This window comes from Dendrobates tinctorius, unplaced genomic scaffold (genome assembly GCF_039654945.1).
Source record: "Dendrobates tinctorius isolate UK_male_01 unplaced genomic scaffold, ASM3965494v1 ptg000048l, whole genome shotgun sequence".
Taxonomy (NCBI): Eukaryota; Metazoa; Chordata; class Amphibia; order Anura; family Dendrobatidae; genus Dendrobates; species Dendrobates tinctorius.
Genome location: NW_027361716.1, coordinates 8,085,102 through 8,110,015, shown reverse-complemented (window position 1 = coordinate 8,110,015; position 24,914 = coordinate 8,085,102).

Below are 24,914 nucleotides of genomic sequence, written 5' to 3'. Positions count from 1 at the left end.
AAGATGCTTACCTGCCCAGGCCACAGAATAAATACACTAACCAGGTGCAGCAGACCCAATAAGAAATACTTTTTTGCATCGCTTTATACTTTTCCCATCATTTTGCTCTGGAAGGACAATCCACTCTAATAAATTCTTTAGAATTTGCCTCATTCTTGTAAATCGTTTCACCATAAATGATTTTGCTTCTGGGTCCTAATTCGTGCGATACATTGTGGTTATTGAGTCGAAGACAGAAGTTTTATTCATTTTCAGTTTCACTAGATATTGCACTGACCGATAGAAAGCATTTATCGATTAATTTTTTTCCCCAGCCCATAGAAGCGGTGGCCACCTGAATTGACCCCTGTGCACAATTATCTCTATACATGTTTTTCTCTCTGTTTCTATTTTTCCTGGTTTGCTCACTTTTTTTTTTATTAGCCATTACATGACTATAAGCTGAAATGTATTAATTAGGGATTAGCATCTGTCACAACTGTTATCATGTAAATTAGAACAATTAAAGCCATCTGCTGTGGCATTTAGACTTAACATGCTTTTAAAAAAAAAAAATAGATTAAAATATATAGGAAACTTGGCAAACAGACAGTTTTCTGTTGGTCAGAATAAAGTAATTAGGATTTTCAGGTTAAATTGAAAGTGGTTAGGCATGCCAAGAACACAAATTGACTTGTTTGGCAGAAAAAGCGCCATCCTTGTCTATAGATCGTGTCTGGTACTGCAGCTTAATGACTTTTACTGGAAGCATTTTTTTTCTAATTTGAAACAACCTCTCTAAAGATCAAAAATAAAGCTGCATGTTCATTATTGTTAAATAAAAAAGACAAAATTGGAAAACTATATCTTTCATTTTGGTCATTGTTGTATACATTCATTTCAATTATGCAAATTGTCTGTTCAGAGAGGAAGAGGACTAAAACTCTAGCGCCACCTATTGGAAGTTGACTTTTAGGATTGCTATTTCCAATAGGTGGCACTAGAGTTCTAGTACTCTTCCTCTCTGAAGAGACAATTTGCATAATTAGCATATTTCCCAGAGGAGCATTGCGGCTTTAAGTCTCCTCACCTCGACATGCTTAGTATGTCATTCTCCACAAGGAGAAATGATACTTCTTGCACACTTTGCACTGACGAGGGGCAGTACCCTGAAACACAGTGTCTGCAAGTTGAGATTCTGGCTTGGCTTTTATCCTAAGTCATGTAACAAGGCTCGTTAAAGGATTGACATTGACTTTTAGGATTGCTACTTCCAATAGGTGGCACTAGAGTTCTAGTCCTCTTCCTCTCTGAAGAGACAATTTGCATAATTAGCATATTTCCCAGAGGAGCATTGCGGCTTTAAGTCTCCTCATCTCGACATGCTTAGCATGTCATTCTCCACAAAGAGAAATTATACTTCTTGTATACATTTATTTCAAAAGTCGTAAACACTGCGCCAAAGCTTTTTACGAAGCAGCCATGGTACTTCTATATTTTTAATGAACACTGGTTTGCACTTGACACACAAAGTTCTGTATTACATAGCTGTAACATCATAGCCCTGCCGTATGGTTCAGCACTTTAGACAGGAATGTAGTAAAATATTATCATGTAGTATTATTATTATTATTACAGGTCGAGTAGAGTGTGGGTAGGTCACAAATCAGTCGGTGACAAGGCAAATTAAGGCGCCGCTGCAGCAAAGATAGTCTGGAAAAAGCCTGAGATGACTTTTGCAAATGTGCGCTGACACGCTGTTCCTTGGCAAGTAGGTCTGGCAAGTCAGGGTATGTTTTTAAAAAATGCTGTAAAACCAAGTTCAGCACGTGGGCCATGTATGGAACTTGTTTACCAACTTGCCGGTCTTTAGAGTTGCCACCTAGTTTCACCCATTATCGCGCACATCCAGACCTGGTTTGAGGTTCAACAGGGAGAGTCACTGATCGGTCTGTTCTTTTATCCCTTTCAACAGCTTGGCTACGTTATGAGTTTTATTACTTAAACAGATGAGCTTCAGCAGAGCGTGCTGCAGCTTCGCCAAGGCAGTGCTGCAAACATAACAGCTGATGGGGAGGCTACTTTCGGTGAGGAAGAGGAGAGACAGGAACTGTAATATGATGAGACTGAAACCCTGTTGGAAATTGAGACCGCTATTCTTGGTGTGTGTACGATATGTGATGTCCCAGCCTCTGACTCTGTCCCAAACTCCAACAGGTTCAGCCTGTGTGCCATAAGGGAAAGGTAGTGTTCCTGTCCACAAGAACTTTTCCTCGTGTCTGTGGTAAAGTAGAACTTCCCTGTGACTGTGTTGGCCACAGCACGGCTGAAATTGTGTAACATGTGCTTGCTTATGCAACGTGTTGATGGCACATCGTGAAAAATAGTGTCAGATGGGAATTGAGTACCGTGCTACTGCCACCACCAAGCTGTCACCGAAAGACACAGTTCCCACCAGTCGAAGCGGCAATATTTCCAGGGCTACCAATCTGCCAATGTGGGTGTTTACAGTTTTTGCCTGTGGGTGGGTGGATATTTCTGCTTTCTGTTAAACGTCTGGGGCAGGGACAAGTGAATGCTGTGCTGTGACCACAAGCTGGACATGGTTGCTGACTGTTGTGTCTTTGCAACTGCAAGCTGTGGGCAGGAAACATCAGCTCCTGCTTCATGAACAGCAGATTTGGAAGGCCGTAACACAGGGGAAGGGCCAGTGGTTTCACCATCAGACAAAAATTTTGTACCCAGGTGTTCCGCCCACCTACTGGGGTACTTGGCTGTCATATGCTTTTGCATGCTGATGGTGCTCAGGTTGGCAGTGTTTGTGCCTGTTCTTAGCTTGGCTTGACAGATGATGCAAATTACAGTTATTTTGTTTGAAGGAATTTCAGAAAAAACTGCCATACAGGCAAAAAAAGCACCCTTGGCCTGTTATCTAGCCGAGTGCGGGGGGCTCTGTAGAACAGTTGACCAAGCTCTCCCTCTGGTCAAACCACTACCTCTTGTTGCTCGTCTTTGTGTTATGGATACATCACTGTTTGCACTGCTGTGCTCGCTAGGCATGCCACTGTGCCAGGTTGCATCAGTGGCCTCATCATGGACCACGTCATCTTCCAATTCCTCAATCTGATCCTCCTTCTGAGTTGCAATTTTAGGCTGACCTCATAGAAACTCTGCGTCATGATTATCCTCCACCTGTTCCGACATGAATTTACCTTCCCCAACGTGGCTTTCTCCTGGTCGTGGGGGCTCAAATATTTGGGCATCACTGCACTCCACCTCCTCATCCCCCTCTTTAATTGTACACGTTGAGAGGCCTGACAAATTACAAGGGAATGTAAACAGATCCTCAGAGTAGCCAATGTTGGGAGTCATATGTCTCCTGGGACTCTTGATGCTGGGAGAAAGGAGGGCCAGGATAAGGATTCAGAGGCCCAGTCTCTTGACTACTGAGACTGCACCGTGTGGACCTGCTTGTCAACACACTGTCGCAGTTGTCTGCCATTCAACCCACAACATCCTGGCAATTGTCTTGGTTCATCAGTGGGGTACCACACTGACCACATTTTGACAGGAATCTAGAATGAGATCCAGTCACCTTCTGATCTGTCACACGGCCTTGGCAAGCACCACCACAATGTCCCTTAACATCACCCTTTCTCATATTGAATGCTTTATGCTTATGAAAAAAAAATCCTGACTTTATTTTTGACAAGTAGCCCCACAGAGTTGTTATGTACAAATTCAATATATCTAGTAATGTGTGGCAATTATTTTTTAAGATATCAGTTTCATTACACACGGCAACAGCAAACTCGAAAAATAGACACGTTTGCTTACTCCTGAGGCTTTGCGCCAGCTGCTCAACTGCTAGATAAAGATAATCTATTTATTAAATTAATAGAACATGCGTAAACTTGTGCAGATTGGTCAATGGCGCTCCTGTCTCTTTCCCTTGGGGAGGCTGCTTCCAAGTAAAATGAGGCTTGTACTTTTTCCTGACATAGGTTTCCGGCCTGACAGTCTGACCACAATACAGGCCCTCGCTTGCATACACTGTATTTATAAATTAATTCTGATGCTTTTGGTGTCTGGTAGAATCCAATTTACTGACATTGATCATACAGCTCCCCCAACTCCTGTATTATATTCACCTTACAGCAGCTTCACCCGCTATGACAGTGGTTCCATTTTGATCCGGTGGCAAAAATTAACTGTGGAGCTTACAAAACACAGGTTTCACAGCACCCGCTGGCCGCATAATTAGTTGACTGTTGACATGGTGGTGGGCGAATACCAAAATTCAAATGGGCATGTTTTAGCTGGCATTGTAAAATGATGGGGAATATGTATTCCACTATCTAGCTAAGTATTTGGCATGAAATTGGTACCTCCCAAAAGTAGGAGAGATGTATGATATGTGGCCACCTAAGGGCCCTTACCAAATTCAGGTTTCACGGCACCTGCTGGCACTCTGCTAATTGTAAGCATTGGCTGAAAAATGACATGGCGGTGGACTTGGTGGTGGGCAAAGTCGAAAATTCAAATGGGCATGTTTCAAATGGCATGATAAGGGATGGGGAATATGTATTCCGCTATCTTAATAACTATTTGACTTGGGGGAGGGACCTCCTAAATGTAGGAGTGAGAGCCCTCACAAATGTTAAAGTAAAAAATAAAGTCAAAACACTCCGTGTGAACATATGCTAAAGGGGAGGTTTCATACAGGATGGACCTTCTTTCCCGTGAACTGTCCCTGGTTTTTCCTGTCAACATTTGTTTCCGTACCGTATCCTTCGGTACCACAGCTCCCTGAGTAGCCAAACTAGCTTGTTACTGGTGCTCCTCATCCATTTTCCCCATCCTGGACAAAAGTAAAGGATGCCGCTGCCAATCCTTAAATCAAGAAATTTGCCGCAACCAAATGTCATACCTTCATGTATATCATGGAAAAAAATATGCCACATGTCTAGATTACTCACTTTTGTGGAGCCAGTTATCAAAAACAACCAAACACCACAGAATGGCATATAATATTAAAAATATATTTTTATTAGACAACATTAAAAAATTCACAAAGAAAAGCACTGGAAAAAATGAATGAGGGACGAAACAACCATAGGAATCCAATAAAAATGGTTAGCAGCTAATCAAATCTAAATTATGCCAAGCTGAAGTTAATGCTGAATGACAAACAAAGTGTCTGCAATCCTGAATGTATACAAATTACTGCTAAAGTGCCCCATTATGTTCAGGATATATTGCAGCCCAATCTACTAATGAGATAACAGCATGACTAATGTGAATAAACACAGTCTAGGTAAATCATCAGAGCCATGATTAGCATACCTAAGGTAAGGTAGGTGGAAATCCCCAGACGTCCCTCTGCCCCAATGCGCGTTTCGCACTGCTTCCTCGGGAGGCGGACTAGCTTGTTCCTGGTGCTCTTCATCCATTTTCCCCATCCTTGGCGAAAGTAAAGGATACCACTGCCAACCCTTGTCAGAACGTAGGTCTTGGACATCATGGAAGTGTCCCATAAGCCTAGCCGCTGTTTCTCTCATGCTGCCCAAATCTGCTCGTGGCCGTGGGTCTGTCCACCTGTAGGACCTGGATTCATGAGCCTCTGTCATAACACAGCTCTGGTCAATCACCTCACTATCCTTCTCTCTTTATTCAACTAACTACCTCAGGAACACATTCTCCTCACCCTTTCTCTGCTCCTCCCATTAGCTAACATCCTAATGATTTAACTATTTCTTATCTCAACTCAATCTAATCTAATCTAGAGTGCTCCCCACTGTTCTAACTCCTAAATGATCCCTTATTAATACTACATCACTATATCTCCCTGTCTCTATCCCTAACCCATAAAGATATATAAATAATATCATATTACATGAACATAAGTGTTAGGGCTGGCGGAATGCACCAAATAATAAAGATGGTAATAAGGTGCGTTCGCAGCCCGAGGTCCACCGTGCAGGGGTTGTAACCTGCTGCTCAGTAATGGCAGATGCTATATGACGGTATACTATAAAGACACACGCGGGTTATCGTCACCCAGTGTGTACGGGGGAGGACTCTGTTGCTTCACAGAGCCGCACTACCGTTGAACATAAACACCGGAGCCTGTTTGTCCTCACAGAGCTCGGCTAAAAGACCTCACAGTGTACGCCACAGAACGCTACCCCAAGGACACGGGGTTAGAGACCCTCTGCCACAAGCGCCACTAAAGACGCTGGCAGTGGAGTGTGGAGCACGTGCACTGAGGCGTGCTGGATCGCTGGTGAGGACCAATGTCTGACTCAAACCCTGACCTACCTACACCTGAGCCTGGGCGCTAACAGGCTAGGCTGCAAAACACATGCGCACCAAGGGTAGGGGTTTCATAATGAGTCAGTCACCAGATACATTCATACGTGCATACATCTCTCACACCTTATAGTCTGTAAATACAGTCTATCCTAGAGCATGGGCGAGTGGCCATACGAAACTTTTATAGCCACGGGCATCCGGGACCTTCCTGGCTTCTCGGATGGGCCAATCCAAACACGAGCAGGACCTGAGCACGAGACCCTCAATCTCCAATGGGAGATCACGCCACGGGCATGCTCAGTGGCCCGACATGAGGACTTAGTCCCTGGAGAATCTCACTGCTGAGCAGCATGCATTGTCATAGCTGTGCCAGAGGTGGCAGCAGCAAGCAAACCCACGGAGTTGGCCTGGGCAGAGCGCCGGGACCGACGAATCTGCTGAGCAGGCTCCACTGCGGCCGAAGAAGAATGGGAGACTGAAGGGTGCAAGGTTCTGGATTCCTGCTGTGCAGTAGCAGGAACCCAATGCCTAACATTACCCCCCTCCTAGGGCCCCCTCCCCTCTGAGCCTCCCTACGCTCAAATGCCGCAATGAGGAGCGGAGCGTGGATGTTCTCCACTGGCTCCCAGGTCCGAGCCTCTGGACCATGACCCTTCCAATCCACCAAATAAAACTTTTTGCCCCGCATCACCTTACATCCCACGATGGCATTGACCTCAAACTCATCCGAGGACAAGTCTGATGTCTCGGCAGATGAATCGGAGAACCGGGACAAGTGAACAGGCTTAGGAGGGTCACGTGGAATGTATCAGAGATAACCAAGTGTGGTGGAAGGGCCAAACGGTAGACCACAGAGCTGATCTGCTCGAGGACCTTGAAGGGGCCAATGTATCGCGGTGCGGACTATACCCGCAGCTTGATGTTTCGGACGGAGAGCCACACCAAGTCACCAGGGGCAAAAGTCAGAGCAGGGCCCCGGTGTGCATCAGCGTAGGTCCTCATTCTCTCCTTGGAAGCCCGGATAGCATCCTGGGTGCGATCCCAAATGTCGCGTGCCTCCACCACCCAGTTTGCCACCCTGGAGTTGGTGGATGACACGGGCATAGGCACAGGGACGCGCGGATGTTGGCCGTAATTTAGGAGGAATGGGGTCTGACCGGTGGAGTCAGCCACAGCATTGTTCAAAGCGAACTCTGCCCACGGCAGCAAGGACGCCCAATCGTCCTGCCTGGCCGAGACAAAATGTCGAAGATATGTGATCAGGGTCTGGTTGGCTCTCTCTACCAACCCGTTCATCTCAGGATGATAGGCCGAGGAGAGATTCAGCTCAATGCTGAGCATTGAACAAAGCTCTCTTCAAAACCGGGATGCAAACTGAGGACCCCGGTCACTGACAATCTTTTCCGGCATGCCATGAAGGCGGAAAACTTGCTTAATGAACAACACTGCCAGGCCCCGTGCAGAAGGTAACCGAGAGAGAGGTACCAGGTGCACCATCTTAGAGAAATGGTCGGTGACAACCCAAATGACTGTGCTGCCACTGGACTTGGGTAGCCCCACCACAAAGTCCATACTGACCATCTCCCAGGGCCTGTCCACTACCGGCAGAGGACAAAGAAGCCCAGCGGGCCACTGCTGAGAGGACCTATTCTCAGCGCAAGAGATGCACGCCTGAATATAGTCCCTGACATCACGGGCCATATGTGGCCACCAGTACATCCTAGCCAGAAGTTCAGAGGTCCGTTTTGCCCCGAAATGTCCACCCACCCTGGACGAATGAGCCCAAGAGAGGACCTCCGTTCGCAGATGGGCAGGGACAAAAGTCGTGCCCGGAGGTACTGACTCAAGGGCAACCAGAGCCACAGTCATCAGGCTCTCGGATGGGACGATCTGCCGAGGCTCCTCCTCCTCTTCCTCCGATGACACCACGGAGCGGGAGAGAGCATCGGCCCGAATGTTCTTCTCCCCGGAGAGAAAATGGAGGGTGAAGTGGAACCGGGAAAAGAACAAAGACCATCTGGCCTGGCGAGAATTTAGCCACTGGACTGTTTGCAGATACACCAAGTTTTTGTGGTCGGTGAACACCTGGAAAGGGTGGCGAGCCCATTCCAGGAGGTGTCTCCACTCCGAGAAGGCCAACTTCATCACTAGCAACTCCCTGTCCCCGATGGCATAATTCCTCTCCGCCGGTGTGAAGGTCTTGGAGAAAAAGAAGCATGGGTGCTTCCGACCTTGCGTGTCCTTCTGAAACAGGACCGCTCCAGCACCGACGGAAGAGGCATCCACTTCCAGAATGAAGGGCTTATCTACATCGGGGCGATGTAGAATGGGAGTGCTAGCGAAATGGGACATAATGGAGAAGGCCTTGGAGACCGGTTCCGACCACAATTTGGGATTTGCACCCTTCTTGGTGAGGGCTACCAAGGGTGCTACCAAAGTCGAGAAGTGGGGGATGAATTGGCGATAATAATTTATGAACCCCATAAAGTGCTGCACCTCTTTGAGAGAATGAGGTTCCTGCCAATCCATCAACGCCTGTAGTTTGGCAGGATCCATGGCCAATCCCCAGGCGGAGATGATATAGCCCAGGAAAGGCAAGGACTCCTGCTCAAACACACACTTCTCCAACTTGGCATAGAGGGAGTTTGCCCGCAGGCGATCGAAAACTTTGCAAACATCTCTCCGGTGGGAGTCAATATCTGGAGAGTAGATGAGAATATCATCCAGATAGACTACAACCGAGGTGGTAAGCATATCCCGGAAGATATCGTTCACAAAGTCTTGGAAGACAGCCGGGGCATTACAGAGGCCGAAGGGCATCACCAGGTATTCATAGTGCCCATCCCTGGTGTTAAATGCCATCTTCCATTCGTCCCCATCATGGATGCGAATCAGGTTGTAAGCCCCCCCGCAGATCAAGTTTGGAAAACACCCTCGCTCCCCGCAGCCTATCAAACATCTCTGATATCAGGGGCAGAGGATACTTATTCTTAACGGTGATGGCATTAAGACCCCTGTAATCAATGCAAGGATGTAGTTCCCCACTATTCTTCAGGACGAAGAAGAATCCCGCCCCAGCTGGTGACACTGACTTGCTAATGAATCCTCTTGCCAGATTCTTCCTGATGTATTGAGACATGGCCTCTGTCTCCGGGAGAGATAGGGGATATACTCGACCCCGGGGAGGCTCAGGCAAGAGGTCATAGGGGCGATGCAGTGGAAGGGTCTCCGCCGCCTTTTTGGAGAACACGTCCGCATACTGTCGATAGTGTTTGGGGAGCGAGAAGAGATCTGCGGGAACCTCGGTGGAGGCAACCTGAACGCAATCCCTCAGACATATATCCTCACATGATTTACTCCACCCAATAATCCTCCCTGAGGACCACTCTATATGGGGGGAGTGGTGCCGCAACCAGGGGACCCCTAGAAGTACCTGGTCAATACCCTCGGGCATGACGAGGAGGGATATCATCTCCTGACAAGATGGAGCCAGTGAGAGTAACAAGGGGGCGGTCTGGTGGGTTATCTGTGAGGGTAGAGTGGCGCCGTTCACCACTTTGACTGTGACTGGTGTAGACATCATAACCAGGGGTATAGCGTGCCGTTGAGCGAAGGCTGATGACATAAAATTGCCCTCTGCCCCGGAAACCACGCAAACCTCCACTGCCAGAGTGGATGAATCAAACTCAAGTGTCCCCTTAAAGGACAGCTTGGAGGATAACGCCGCTGATTCTAGTGCGCCGCCTCATACGGCCACTAGGCGAGAGCATTCTCCCAGCTGCTGTGGGCACTGGTTGGTAAGGTGACTGGACTGCCGGCAAACATGACAGCTCACTGGAGCTCGATCAGACCGGGGGCCTGGATCCCTCACGGGAAGCCCCCTGACGCTCTGACGCCCGATCGGAAGATTCCAGAGGTTTAGCAAAACTAGGTGCAAACCTAAACCTCTGCCTACACTGGGCCCGCTCCAACCTTTGCTTGGCGAAGTGAAGATCAATGCGAGTGGAGACAGTGATAAGCTCCTCCAATGTAACGGGAATCTCAGTGGTGGCCAGAGCGTCCTTCACATGGCCAGCCAAACCCCTCCAGAATGCCGGAATGAGGCCCTTATCTGGCCACTCTAACTCTGAGGCCAGCGTCCGGAACTGGATGGCAAAGTGGCTGACCATGGATGAGCCCTGTGACAATGCCAGCAGCTGGAGCACGGTGTCATGGGTGACTCGTGGTCCCAGGAAGACCTGCTTCAGAGTGTCCAAGAACCGCGAGACACTCTACACCACATGATCACCACACTCCCACAGTGGTGTGGCCCACTCCAAAGCCCTGCCCGACAAGAGGGAAATAATAAATCACACTTTAGCCCACTCAGAGGGCAATCGTGCGGCCAGCAGCTCCAGCTGTATAGAGCACTGGCTTACGAAACCCCTACAAGAAGCACTATCACCCGAGAACTTCTCGGGCAGGTGGGACAAAGTCGGGGCAGGGATGGCTGTGGTCACACAGGAGACAGCCTCTGTGGCTGCCTGGACAGCGACCGCAGTAACATCCGCAGCTGAGGCTGTACGCTCGAGAGCCGCCAACCTGCCCTGCAGCTGCCGGATGTACTGCAGCAGTCGCTGTTCATCCACCATTAAGAGCCAGACCCTGGCGCTAGGATAATGTTAGGGCTGGCGGAACGCACCAAATAATAAAAATGGTAATAAGGTGCATTCGCAGCCCGAGGTCCACCGTGCAGTGGTGGTAACCTGCTGCTCAGTAATGGCGGATGCTATATGGCGGTACACTATAAAGACACACGCGGGTTATCGTCACCCGGTGGGTACGGGGGCGGACTCTGCTGCTTCACAGAGCCACACTACCGCTGAACATAAACACCGGAGCCTGTTTGTGCTCACAGAGCTCGGCTAAAAGAGCGCACAGTGTACGGCCACAGAAAACTACCCCAAGGACATGGGGTTAGAGTCCCTCTAGGCCCACTGAGCATGCAGCGTCGCTGCCACGAGTGCCGCTAAAGACGCTGGCAGTGGAGTGTGGAGCACGTGCACTGAGGCATGCTGGATCGCTGGTGAGGACCAATGTCTGGCTTAAACCCTGACCTACCTACACCTAAGCCTGGGCGCTAGCAGGCTAGGCTGCACAACACATGCGTACCGAGGGTAGGGGTTTCATAATGAGTCAGTCACCAGATACATTCATACATGCATACATCTCTCACACCTTATAGTCTGTAAATACAGTCTATCCTAGCGCATGGGCAAGCGGCCATGCAAACCTTTTATAACCACGGGCGTCCGGGACCTTCCTGGCTTCTCGGATGGGCCAATCTGAACACGAGCAGGACCTGAGCATGTGACCCTCGATCTCCAATGGGAGATCACGCCACGGGCATGCTCAGTTGCCTGACATGAGGACTTAATCCCTGGAGAATCTCACTGCTGAGCAGCATGCATTGTCATAGCTGTGCCAGAGGTGGCAGCAGCAAGCAAACCCACGGAGTTGGCCTGGGCAGAGCGGCGGGACCAACAAATCTGCTGAGCAGGCTCCACTGCAGCTGAAGAAGAATGGGAGACCGCTGGGTGCAAGGCTCTGGATTCCTGCTGTGCAGTGGTAGGAAACCGACGCCTAACAATAAGTAGATTGTCTACCAGGTTAATACACAGTAAAACAGTATCACATGACAGAGTACATTACACGTAAAATGTACCCGCTTTATTAGGCAAGCATGCAAAGGAATGCATGGCATAAGCTAGCCCCCAGTACACCCCTTACATACCTCCCTCCTAAAACCATGGTCGTCACCGACCATGCGGTACCATTAATAAACAACACTATTATAAATCACTCTTTTTAAAACATGTTTAACTGCAAACAATTATCTTGCTCTATATAAAAGTCTGTTTGTTTCTTAACCTCCTCTGACCCTGTTCTTGGTTAGGACAGGTAACGGTCTCACTTGGTTGGGACCCCGGAACATACAGTTCAAGTCTTTTAATAACATGGCTCTTTGGCCAACAATGCACACCTGCCCATCAACACATGGGCACAGTCCCTTACAACCCAGCGCAATCTTCAGCTTGTCCAACCAGCATTACAGGTCCATTTGACCCCAGTCTCTTTGCTTCCGGCACTGGGAAATGCCACCGGTTCACTACAGGACACACCAGGCCCGTTGGCCATTCCTTTTCCCGGTCCCCAAGTGTCCATATGAACATCATGGCCCATGTAGCCAACTCACCACAGCTCCAGCAGTCCAAGAGTGTTTACAGTCTGTATACTTTTGACCTGGCTCACTCATTGGGTCCTCCTGTCCATTTTTTCACCTCTCCCTCCTATTTTCAGATTAGAGTCCCTTTAAAACAAATGTGCTGCTTCTAACCTCCTAAGGCTAAAATTCAGTTTAGGCAACTTAACAAAACACAGTCCTTAAAGCAGTCACACATTGTCTGTTTTTTTACAAAGTGTCTCAGTCCCGTGATACAGCAGGGAATGCGCAACAAGCGCAAATATCTTGGAGGGGGAAAACAAAACAATCCAATTCTCTAAATGCGGCCATACTGACCGCTCTGCTTTCTGGGCTCCTGCCCTCAGGGACACAGAACAGTCCCGTATCACATCTTTATTTGCAACAAGCACAAATTTCCAGTTACAAGAAGGTGAATTCATTCACTGTCCCCGTAGTTGACAGCCTTCCATGCCAGAGACCGGAGAGGGATGGAATCTGTCTGTTCTGCAAGCCTCAGTTATGACGCAGCCTGCTCCCGCTCCTGGTATGCGAGCAGTTCCGGATCCTTTTCCGGAGACAACAAGGTGACAGCTACAGTGAAAGAGCCCTATGGCCCTCTTTTCTTTATAAAGGAGACGCAGTTACCTTCATGCAGGGGACATTCAAATTTGACAGAGCCCGCGTTGACATACACCTTGTCAAAGGTGCGGGTCTCCCGGAAGAATCCATTCCCGCAAGATGGTTTGGTGTAAACCAGCAGGCCGCTGGTCCCTTGGCCTGCCATTGCACCCCCTACCGGGCACCGCAGCTCCACCCAGATTTCACACCCCCTCCACTTCTTTTCTTCCATCACCTCCGCAATCCAGGCCACCTGTCCTCCCCTTCCAGGTATCATGGTGAGGGGCCAAGGGATGGGACTTCTGCAAACACAGACCTGTGCTCTGGGGTCTGGGGCTAGGGTTCACTCACTGCCTGGTTCCGGTCATCCTACTCCCGCTGCTCCGGTACCACTGCCGTGACCACTCCGCGACTGCCAGTCTCCGTTTCAGCAGCTGTCGCCTCTTCCGGTTTGGGGTGGTTTGGTGCAGGCTCCTCCAGGTTGGGGTCCTCCGGGTCGAGCACCTCTGGGACAGGCTCCTCCGGGTCGAGCAACTCCAGCCCGAGACCGCTCAGCTCAAGGTTCTCCAACTCTGGCACTTCCGGGCTCGCACGTTCGGGACTGAGCTTTTCGGTCGCCAGATCACAGAGTTCCTCAGGCTTCAGGCGTCATCCTCTTCTGGTTGGCGAAAAAGTCCAGAGTTTAGCAGCCACCAAAATTGCTTCTCGACAGTCAAGGGGAATCAGTTCAAGTCATATCCCCTTTCGTATTCAGCCATTCCCCACAGCCGTCTGGGGTAGGCCTTCTCTTGCGTCTGCTGCCATTTCCATTCAATGCGGCCTGTACTGCAGCATCGTTTGCACAAGTGAGCCAACACCGCCGGTGACGTCTCTCGAAATGGCACCGTCTCACTCCACACATGGTTTTCTTCTTTAGGGCCCTGCCCAGGCCAGGGCGGAGCTGCCTCTGCTTGCTCCATCCATTGAGCATTGGACTCCTCCCTCTCTTCTGGGATCTGGTGCAAAGGGTCAGGTTTCTTTTTCTTTTGCCACACCCACCACGGGCGGGCACCGCTCACAAGGGGGTGTGTCCCAGGCTCAGCATACTATCCCTGACAGATGGATTTTTGTGCCATTCTCGACTTAGAAAGCCCACGATAGGCAGAGCTATCGCCAGCCTCCGCACTACGATCCGCCATTTTCAAGTCTCTCACGGCCGCCATCATCACCGTGCTGAGGGTTCCTCCATTATCTGTATGTGAAGAATCTTGATCCTGCCGACTAGGCCAAGCTGTAATGGGGGTTGGGGTGATAGTCATGGTGAGGGGCTGCTGCTGATTTAACAAAGTGTCCCTTTTCTGGTGTGGTGTGTGTGCGAGGTGTTTCACTCAATGGGAATCTGAAACCTCCACAGCTTGCAGGGTCCTGATCTTCTGAAGCAACACAATAACCATCAAAGTCTGTATTCATTTCAAACATAACAACTTTACTTAGCTCATGCAGTTTAGATACAGACATCGAACAGTAATCTTTATACAGGATGGACATTCTTTTCCCTGAACTGTCCCTGGTTATTCCTTTAACCAATTGTTTCCAAACAGTATCCCTTGGTTCCACAGCTCCCTCAGTAGCCGGACTAGCTTGTTCCTGGTGCTCTTCATCCATTTTCCCATCCTGGGCGAAAGTAAAGGATACCACTGCCAATCCTTGTCAGACCGTAGGTCTTGGACGTAATGGAAATGTCCCATAAGCCTAGCCGCTGTTTCTCTCATGCTGCCCAAATCTGCTCGTGCCCATGTGACTGTCCACCCGTAGGGCCTGGATTCATGAGCCTCTGTCATAACACATCTTTGGTCAACCATCTCACTAGCCCTCTCTTTATATTCAACTAACTACCTCAGGAACATATTCTCCTCACCCTTTCTCTAGCTCCTCCCACTAGCTAGCATCCTATTGGTTTAACTATTTCTTATCTTAAATACACTGAGGAAAAGTAAGGTGGCACTCACCAGTAAAAGTCCATACTTTATTAAGCAAGCGGTTCACAGCATGTTCACAGGGAGAAATGGAGAAGGAGCGTAAGAGTGATGACGTCCGTTTCACTCTATTGAGCTTCTACGGGACATCAGTTCAAGAGAAATGACGGAGGTATGTACCTGCTCAAAGGTACGCACCTCCCCCAAAAACTGAACAACATAATGATAAAAACACATGAAATTACAAATATAGAGCAATAAAAACATGACATAATTAAAAATTAGTTACAGAGCAAGCAAGGACAAGGAATTATAGAAAAACAGACATGTCAATCTTGTCATTAAAGCCAGCGAATTGCACTGCGTCTGTCCACAGGATCCACCTAGCTTGTCTCCTGAGGAGGAGTCTATGTAAATCTCCCCCTTGCGGGGGTTGTACCACTTTCTCTAGCCCTGCAAACGATAACACCCGTTGGTCACCTTCGTGGCATTCCCTAATATGATGTATAAGCTGGGGGACTCCTTTACCTGAAGAAATAGATTTATAGTGTTCCCTAAATCTGACGTATAAATGCCGAATGGTTTTACCAATGTAGAAATATCTGCAAGGGCAAAACAGGACATACACATACTGTTTTACAAGAAATAAAATCAGATATTCTCTGTGAAACCAATCTTATTTGTAAATGACATCTGTTATGAATGAGTCACCGAAGGAGGAAAAAACAAAAATACAGGCTAAGTCCAGAAAACCGGAGAGGTTGGTAGCTATCGGATTACAGACCCCTGATCCTATCCACAACAACTAACAGTATCCGTGGGGGGTTCCTACGATGCCCTAGACCCCTCGATCACAGCCGGAAAACTAAATAGGCCTAAAGAAAGAAAGGGGAAATCTAAACTGCCCCAGAGCAGACCCCAAAGCAATAGGCAGCCCCCAACATATAATGACAGTGAAGCAAGATGAAAACACTAACACAGATAGAAAGAAAGGTTGAGCAAACGATGGGGCCCAAGCTAACTAAAAAGGACAGGATAGAAAAGCTGCTGTCTGCAATCCATAAAAAACCCTACCAAAAAATGTCCCAACCGTCTGAGAGGAAAAACAGGTCCTGAAGTCGCTAGGACTTCAAAAAGACTATATCAGCACTCGGGTAAATTCTGAATACAGAGCAAAGAGACAAACTGATCAGTGACAAAAATGGAACTCAGCACACCCCCGAACGGGGATGGCTGAACTCCAAAAAACAAGGTAAACAAAACAAAACTAATAAGTTCATTAGCAGAGCAAAAACTTATCTTTGGGAAGCAGGAATCAGACTGGTCTCCAAGAATCCAGCAGAGAAATCACCAGCGACTCAGAAGGGTGTCGGCTGCCTTATATCCAGTCAGAAGTTCCTGTTACCCAGTCATCATCTACCAGATCAGGTGTTTGGTAATCAGCCTCACTACCTTCCTTCACCAGAAGAGGGAGTTCATCAGACATCGATGGTGAAGGGGAAAATGAACTCACAACAGACATCCTGTCAAATGATATCTGCAGAAAGGGCAATGTCCACATTTAAAGTTTCCTTTTGTAACACCTTGGCTAAGCCAACCATGCCTTTCTTTTTGGATGCGATTTTTCACTAATACATCCCTCAAGCTTGTACTACGTCTGCATGAGATCAATGGACCTCTGGCAACAATCTCAGACAGATCCCTGTGATGTTCTAAAATATGCCAGTTTTTTCTAATTATTGAGCGAATAGTAATGTCCATGGGGCCAAACTGGAAGCAAAAAAAACAAATATTTTGCCTTTTTTGTTGCCCCGATGCCTATATTCAACATTAGGGGAGTACTCTGTGGCTTTACTAAAAGCCTCATTCAAAACTGTCTCCAGATACCCTCTTTCTCTTAATCTAAAAAATAGATCATTTGATTGCTGAAGAAACTCTTCCTGAGTAATATTTATCCTTTTTAACCTCAAAAATTGACTATACGGGAGCGTGTGTTTTGTATAAGGAGGATGGAAACTCTTATAATGCAACAGAGAATTTGTAGCGGAAGGTTTTCGATAAACTTTAAATTGCAGCAATCCCACTAGATTATATTTACAGGGATTGTGCCTGATTGGAATAAGATATCACCTATCCATAAAATAGGTAAAAAGTTTGTATAACACAGATCTGATATCTAAGACCCCTACCGATTGCCAAAATGAGGCACTTTCCTGGGTCATAGAATGGAGGCGGAGTGCTCCATTCATTCTCTATGTGACTACCAAAGATTTGTATTTGGCCTTATCCACCAGACCAATATGGAACGGATAGAGCTCTAGTGAAATGCCTGCACTGTTCCAATAAAAGTGCCCCATTCTCGCAATCAGGGGTACCAACTTTATTTTTTATTTTTTCTGGACAGCTTCTCAAAAGAATCACAGATTGCCACCTTTTGTACAGTCACACTGGAAACCATAATAAATATACGGTATGTGATATATGTCTACAGCACATAAATCCTATATGAAAACATCAGCTACATTAACTGTAAACTGTAAAAGGGTGATAAATAGTCATAAAAATCTGTCACTGCAGTATAAAAAAAAATCAGGGACTCCTCAAATTTATTTATTTTAAGGATGGGAAAAAAGCTCTCTATTTTCATGGAATGTCCAGGGATTTCTGTATGGTTGGCAACCCTTCTCGAAATCAATGGGGGTCAGGGATCTAAGAGTTTTCACCCTTTCTGCAGATAGGTGGTAACTAGAGATGAGCGAGTATACTCGTTGCTCGGGTGGTTTCCCAGCATTTTGGCGTGCTCAGAGATTTAGTTTTCCTCATCTCAGCTGCATGATTTGCGACTGCTAGACAGCCTGAATACATGTGAGGAATGCCTGTTTGAAAGGGAATCTCCACATGTATTCAGCCTGTCTACAAGTTGCAAATCATGAAGCTGAGACTACGAAAACTAAATCTCCGAGCATGCCAAAATACTCGGAGACCACCCGAGCATGCTTGGGGAGACCCGAACAACGATGCTACTCTCCATCACTAGTGATAACTTGTTCCAATTGCACCGCTCATTTCTGATTTATTCTATTCACTACAACATGTCATCAGTTTTTGATTGTTGGGAAAACATCAGCTGTGACCACTTCGATCTTGATTAGCACTGGAGCGCTACCAAAATTCTTCACATTAGTGACATTAGCGCCACTGTTAAGTAAAATCTAAACTAACACCATAGCATCTACCTCCTCAAGATTAATGGGTGATCTGCTCTCATTACAACCAACTGATCAAAAGGTATATATCCTTCTGTTTCTCTGATGGGAATAGACCTTTAAATGTGAAGCAGAGGGTTAACATGGCACCCACATAATGCAGCACCTGTCATTTAACTGTAATCTTTAGCTCGGCTATATGTGTTTATTGGTATACGGCATTGCTTTTCTTCCTTTAAGATTTCCTTTGCTTTCTTTTCCAATGTCCTAATGTTCACCGGTGTTTTAGCAGTGTTTTGCTTTTCTAAAAGTGAAAGGCTATTAAACATATCTCTAATTAAAAATGGAAATTCAATTTTTTACGCCACCTAGTGGGCGCACGCCAAACATCTCAGTGCTGCAATCGGAGAGCAAACACAATCTAATTTGCCTCATATCTCATACATTATGTCATTGCTATTTTGCTCCTAACTTAGACTCAGATTCCCCTAAGGGTTCATTATATTCAGTCAGCTGGATACGTTCAGATTTTTTTTTGATTAATAAATATGAATTTACCTGTTATATTTTTTTCTGGGACTGAATTATAAATTAAAGAATAAAATTCAAATTATTAACTCCAGATCAAGAAAAAATGTAGCAAGTAGAGTTGAGCAAAACAGGTCAGCCAGATTCATAAGTCGCCGACTTATGGCAAAATCGGGTTTCGCCGACCGAAACCCGACCACAGCGTGAAGTCAGCCATGCGGTCGGCAAAATAAGCGCCCAAAATGCTTGCACGTGATGTTTTTCAGCCACTGAGCAACAAGAAGACATGTGCAGCGTCCGGGGAGAGAGAGAGAGATTTTGCGCACTTTAAAAATGCGGATCGGCATGTAGGTGTGTTTCCTGTCCTCCACTCCCTGCCGACTTTGCTTCCCCATTGACTTGCATTGGGTTTCGTGTTTCAGTCGGACCTTCGGCTTTTCCCGATAGTCAGCCGATTTCGTTCGACTCGACTTTTGAGAAATTAAAAATTACAAATTTCAAAAACTGACCGTCACATCCAAGCATAAACATTGTGGGAACAGGTGCTTAACCTAGAGTCACCAACTCATATACATTCAAGCAAAAAAGGAAACACTGTAGCGCCATAACATGCAAATATGAAAAATGAATTGTATTAGAAATATGAAAAATTGAGAAAGCTTCGCACATAAAAAACATGAAACGTGACTCGACCCAAAAAAAAGGCAAAGTCGCTCATGTCTAGTAGCAAGTGGTCAGACTGTTCCCAATGTGAAAAACAATTATAGCGTTTTAGAGGTGCACAGTAAGATCTTCAGTGCGAGAAGGGAAGAAAAGGATTTAAAGAGGCGCATGGGCAGCATGGGTCAATTACAAGATGCCTGGTAGGAGCTGCACACAGAGTTATCTAAGCAGACAGGAAATTTCTGAGAATTTCAGATCAATTTGATTATTTCTGCTTTACCTAAAGGAAATGTATTTATTTGATACAGTTGGAATATTCTATTATCATTTGCATATCGAAAAGTTGTACAATTTCCAGCATATTATGATCTGTATTAATATCTCATGGTTTCCAGGATCTCCTCTTGCTTTCATATAGTGGAAAGATCCATTGTTTATTTTCCAGTGGATAAAAACCTATCCATGGTAATGTGATGGATACTGAAGTGAAAAGCTTGTTAGGACACATTCCCACGAGGAGCATTTGGTATTTGATGTCGCAGATTTTCTGCACCCATTATTCTGCCCGTATTTCGTCACATGTGTTTTGAATCTATTTTTTGCATGAATTTTTAAAGTGTTTTTTTATACTACTTTTTTGTCTCTGCCATGTTTTAAATAAAGCTGTTTTATTTGTAATACCTCTTGATATTTGGATTTGAAAAAACTTTAGTCATACAGTTATGTGCAGATTACATGCGTTTTAAGTGCCTTTCCGCAGCAGAAATGCACTAAAAACACATACAGTGTGGAAACTAAGCATTTGATAAACTGGTGATTTTGCAAGTTTTCCCACCCACAAAGAATGTAGAGGTCTGGAATTTGTATCGTAGGTACTCTTAAACTGTGAGATACAGAATCTAAACAAAAAAATCCAGAAAATCACGTAAGATTTTTACATACTTAATTTGCATTTTATTGAATGAAATAAGTATTTGTTATAACAGAAAAACAGAACTTAATGTTTGGTACAGAAACCTTTGTTTGCAATTACAGAGGTCAGATGTTTCCTGTAGTTCTTGACCAAGTTTGCATACACTGCAGCAGGGATTTTGGCCCAATCCTCCATACAGATCTTCTCCAGATCTTTCTGGTTTTGGGCAGTCGCTTGGCAGCAATGAGTTTCAGCTCCTCCAAAGATTTTCTATTTTTTCAGACCTGGAGACTGGCTAGACCACTCCTGGACCTTGAAAGGCTTTCCACAGAGCCACTCTTTATTTCCCTGGTTGTGTATTTTGCGTCACTGTCATACTGGAAAATTCAGCCACAACCCATCTTCAATGCCCTTACTGAGGAAAGGAGGTTGTTGGCCAAAATTTTACGAAACATGACCCCATACATCCTCCCTTCAATGCGGTACTGTCGTCCTGTCTCCTTTGCAGAAAAGCACCACTATGATATTTTCCCCGCCATGCTTCACAGTTGGGACGGTTTTCTTGGCATTGTACTCCACCTTCTTCTTCCTCCATAAACTGTGAATGGAGTTGACACCAAAAAGTTCTATTTTAGCTTCATCTGACCACATGACCTTCTCCCATGCCTCCTCTAGATCATCCAGATAGTTATTGGTGAACTTTGAATTGGCCTGACATGTGCTGGCGTGAGCAGGGGGAGCTTATGTGCCCTACAGGATTTTAATCCATGATAGCGTAGTTTGTTACTAATGGTAATGTTTGAGACTGTGGTCCGAGCTCTCTTCATAGTGACCTGGTCCTTCATTGTAGTTCTCATAGTGACCTGGTCCTTCCGTGTAGTTCTGGACTGATACCTGACCTTTCTCAGAATCATTCTAATCCCACAAGGCGAGATCTTGCATGAAGCCCCAGACTGAGGAAGATTGACAGTCATCTTGTGTTTCTTCCATTTTCTAATAATTACACGAACAGTTGTTACCTTCTCAACAAGCTGCTTGCTTATTGTCCTGTGGCCCATCCCAGCCTTGTGCAGGCGTACAATTTTGTCCCTGGTGTCCGTACACAACTCTTTTGTCTTGGCCTTGGTGGACAGGTTGGCGTGTGATTCATTTAGCGCTGGATGGGTGTCTTTTATACAGGTAGTGAGTTTAACCAGGTGCAATTGATACAGGTAATGAGTGCAGATTAGGAGGGATTCCTAACCCCTCTCCAACATCAGGCGTAATAGTACGCTACTGTCGGACTCCCTCCCTTTGATGTGGGCTCCGGCGATGAGCCCATATACTCGTATTTGGAGAACCCAATATGTCGGCAGAGCCCCGTGCACCACCAAGCCCCGCCGAACCTGCTGCACCATCCTTGGATGGGAGTCAGATCATGGCTTTGCAGCATCGGACCACTGAACACCCCCCTCTTCTCTACCCAGGGCCAGCAGAATCACCCACTCCTGCTGCCACCACTTTCTTGGTAAGTAGATTCGGACTGTAAGATGCACCCCTATTTTCCCTCAAAATTTTTGGCGAAAATCGTGTGTCTTAGGCTAGTTTCACACTAGCGTTTTTTAACACTGCGCTTGGTGCTCAATAGAATCGCATGCAAAAAACGCATCATGCGTTTTGTATGCGCTTGCTTTTTTCAGGAGCATGCGTTTTAACCAGTTTCTAGCCATGTTAACTCTTAAAACGCATGCCATTTTGAACGCAGGCATGCGCATGTCCATGTGCATGCCTGTGCTCCCATAGACTGTAATGTGATTTTTTTTGCGCATTCTGTGCGCAAGCGTGCGCATGCGTTTTTTTGAGACAGGTCGGATGGACCAAAAATGCAACAGGTTGGGTCTGGCACGCCTAGGCGCACACTACAAAAAAGGCATGCGCACGAAAACGCATACGAACACGTGCGTACGCTAGACCATGCGCCCCCATGTTAAAGATAGGGACGCAAGATGCATGCACATGGACGCGCATGAAGTGCAGCGCTAAAAATCGCTAGTGTGAAACCAGCTTTATAGTCCAAAAAATACAGTATATGTGTGACACCCCAGAGTACGGTTGTCACAGTTACATAACTTCCCTCTAATGGGTAAAGTCATGCTTGGAGGCAGAAAGGGACCCCCATACCAGGCAGCATAGATTTAATCACAATTTCCTGCCTCAGGTCAGAAAAGGGAGATGCCTTATAAATTCTGGCCAGCAGAGGGGGTTGGTGAGTCAGCTAGAAATCAGCTGAGGGAGTTGTCATGGAAACGAAGCAGCTGTGAGCTGTGAGGAAAAATGATGACAGTTAAACGTGAGGACGTGAGGTAAAAATACATTTCTGGAAGATCCTGTCAGTTCAAGACAGGCAGCTGAAATGTGAAGAGGGAAAGGACAAGAGCAGAGACTGAGAGACTCTAGGGAAGCTAAAATACTGCATATAGCAGAACCCTGAGTGAAGCGCTAATAAAGAGAAAAGGGACATCAGAGTCCTCGGCTGACAGGAGCTGTAAGTCCTGATAGCCAAATCTGATAGTACAGGGGATAAATTCCTGTGCACATTGATCACCTGAGGGCACGTCAGTGGATAAGGAGCCCGGGGCCGACGGTGAAGAGAACGGTACCCGTGGAATAGGCTCATGCTGACAGCTGTACAGGTTAGTGAAACCATCACCAATAGAGAGTCGCAGCATAGTTATATACAGCGGAAACCCACACACAAAGAGCAGAAAGGAAGGTCCTAAATCCCCACCTGGCAAGGTGGATCCCCTGAATGCCTCCAGGCGAGCCGGACTCATTCCATCACCTGTATGTGGTACTCCGGACTGCAACCTATTACCAGTAAAAGGTAAAGAAACTGCACCTCTCTGTGTCTTTCTCTCATTTATCTGCACCCCAACGTTTACAGCCACTTTTACTATTCATTTAACATCTTTGCCCTGGGACTATAGTCTTACCTGTGGAGGGCTATAACATCATAGCTGCGCCCAACATCCATCCCAGAGAAGCAACACTGCAGCGCTGGTCACCTCTGACCGGAATACCACAGGTGGCGTCACGTATTTCACTATCTAATAACTTTATTTTCCTTTTTACCACATAAATACCACACAACTTTCCCCTATTTTATTACTGGACGCCTCTGGGCCACGGACCGGGTCGCCACCGCCGTGACTCCGTCCCCCATTGAAGTCGACGGGCCCAGTACTGAGTACCCCCAGGCCCCATGGGGCGCTCCATATGCAGACAGGCAGAGAACCAAAAAGACAGCCATGGAGGCTTGCAGGGTGATAAGTATAATAGTATTTTTTTTATTTTAATATTAGCAAAAAAAGTTTTTGTTTTTTATCACTAGCTGCCAATTTTGCTGTAGATTTGGGGTAATCCACATCAAAATCCACTACAAATGGAGTTTTTTTTTCCAGTTTTTGACTTCTTACCCACCAAGGACAACATCTGCAAGGAGTTTGTATGTTCTCCCCGTGTTTGCGTGGGTTTCCTCCGGGTACTCCGGTTTCCTCCCACACTTCAAAGACATACTGATAGGGAATTTAGATTGTGAGCCCCCATTGGGGACAGTGATGAAAATGTGTGCAAACTGTAAAGCGCTGCGGAATATGTTAGCGCTATATAAAAATAAAGATTATTATTATTATTAATATTATTATATAAAAATAAAGATTATTATTATTATTATTCTTAAATAAAGTCAATGAGAGAAATTTGTAGCAAACCAACAACCATTCAGCAACATAAATTGACATGCTACACATTGAAAGTAAGCACGACAAACCAGTTTCAGCATTCCCAGAATTTTAGACACATTTTTACACAGTGACTGGATGTAATTCCATGCAGTTTCCAGCTGCAAATCTAGATGTAAAATACAACATATCTGCCCAGTGTAATATTCCCTATAACAATTGAAATGGTGATGTTGTTCTATTATCATTCCATTCCCATTACATTGCTCTATATTTAGTCATTAGGTAGTGTATCTATAGCAACCAGTCTCCAGTTACTTAGCTCTCTATCTCAAAGGAGGATTTAAGGCTGTGTTAACAATGGTGTCAGCCAGGATATTTGATTGAATCAAGTATCAGAAAATCCTATGAGAAAGTGTCATGCCTTCTGTAAGGAAGGTGAAGCTTGGGTGTCACTGAACCTTGTAACAGGACAACAGTTACAAACATTCCTCAATGTCCACCAAGTCTTGGTTTCAGAAGAAGTCCTGGAATACTATAGAGTGGTTGTCACAGTTAGGCCGGGATCACACATGTGAGAAACTCCGACGAGTTTTGCATTACCGGCACTCCGGAGCAGAGCTCCGATCCTGAGTGCCGGCGGCATTGCCCGGTATTAAGATGCGAGACTCATCCAAGTTTCTCACATGAGTGATCCCGGCCTTACTTTGCTAACATTTCTCAGTAATGGTGCCAGAAACTGGTGTCAGGGCATTTATCACATTTACAGCAGGTTATAACTACCAAAGGCGCTCT